Here is a 1783-nt window from a genome sequence, read left to right as displayed (position 1 = left end):
GAGTGCTGGTCTTCAGAAAACTCGCAAGCAGAAATAGGTTGCGCGCTGACCTTCGCAAACAGCCACACTTTGTCTGTGTCCCGCTCTTTGCAAACGCGTGAGCCGCGCTTTGCTCTTCACACGCGTGCGGTCTGTGCACTGCTCTTCGAAACGCGCATTCAGGCTACGAGCTCTCTTTGCAAACGCGAGGTGGAGCTTCGCGCTGCTCTTCGCAAATACATGCGAAGGCTGCGCTCTGCTCTTCCGAACAGATGGTGGGGCTGCGCGCTGCTCTTCCCGAGCACACGTACAGGCTGCGCGCTGCTGTCCGCCAACTTGCGCACTGCCGTGTGCTGCGCTGCAAAAACATGCGCGCTGCGCGCCGATCTTCACAAAAGCACACCGATGGGCTTTGCGCTGCTCTTGACAAACACACGCGCGCGAGAGCTGCCAGCTCTTTGCAAACGCATACCGATTGTGTGCTGTGCTTCACCAACACACGTGCATGGGCAGTGCGCCGACCGTGACTGCAAACAGATGGTGAGGCTGTGCGCTCCGCTCCGCTCAGCTGTCCTCTGCGCGCCGCTCTTTGCCGCACCTGTTGCTCAAACACAAGCACCGGCTGCGCGCCCGCTCCGCAAACATGCGTGGCTGGACTGCGCGCTCGGCAACCTCCTAAACACGCGTGAGATGGGGCTGCGCGCTACTCTTCAGGACGGCGCGCTGCTATTTGAGAACCGATCGTGGGCAGTATGCTGCTCTTCGCAAACACTCCCGGTGCGCCAGCACGCTGCTCTCCGGAACTGGGCCTGCGCTGGCGCTGGGCGCTGCGCTTTGTAAACACACACCAACATGTACACCACACACGGTGCGCTTCTAAATGACAGCGCGCTGCCCCTGACAAACACGTGATGAGGCTGTGGCTGCTCTTTTCAAACACGCACGTGGGCCACGAGCTGGAGCTGCTCTTTGAGAACACACGCGGCAGGCGGCGCACTGCTCTGCACAAACCGCAGAGTTGCGCGCTGCTTTTCACAAACAAGTGAGCAGCGCGCTGCCTTTCACACACACACACGCACGCACGCACACGGGCTGTGAACACGCGCGCGGCTATGCGCTGCTCTTCCCAAACACACATGGGTGGGTTACGTGCTGCTCTTCGCAAACACGTAGGGTGGGGCTCTGCGCTGCTGTTCCGGAACACACGTGGGGGCTCTTCGCAAACACGTACATGCCTAAGTGCTGCTCTCTGCGAACACATGCGGTGGGGCTGCATGCTGCTCTTAACCATACACACGCAGGCTACATGCTGTTTCATAAACATTCTCCTCTTCGTAAACACGTGGGGAGGGTCAGCGCTCTTGGCAAACGCGCCCGGGCTGCAGGCGGCGCTGTGCAAACACCTGCGGTGCTCCTCGCAACTCCCTCCCGGGCGCCGCCGCCACGACACACGTGCGGTAGGACTGTGCCATGCATTTCGCAAACACGCGCGCGACCGGGATGGGACGCTGCGCTGCTCTTCGCAGACACGCACCTGGCTTCAGGCTGCTCTTCGCCAGCACACGCGCCGGGGTCCGTGTACCGCGGCTTTTCTTAAACACACATGTGCGTGGCCGCGCACTGTTCTCCATCAACAGACTACTGAGCACATCCCCGGTAGTGTCTGTTCTTCGCCGATGTGCGTCTGGCTGCCGACTGTGCGCAGCTCTCAGCAGTCGGTGCGACTCGGCGCTGATCTCTTGTCAACACGCCACCGCTGGGCTTCAGTGCGGCTCCTGGAACACACACACACACACACACACAC

Source organism: Echinops telfairi, unplaced genomic scaffold (genome assembly GCF_000313985.2).
Source record: "Echinops telfairi isolate 266 unplaced genomic scaffold, ASM31398v2 ScPeMD7_27;HRSCAF=92, whole genome shotgun sequence".
NCBI classification, from domain to species: domain Eukaryota; kingdom Metazoa; phylum Chordata; class Mammalia; order Afrosoricida; family Tenrecidae; genus Echinops; species Echinops telfairi.
Note: the sequence above shows the minus strand (reverse complement) of the source record.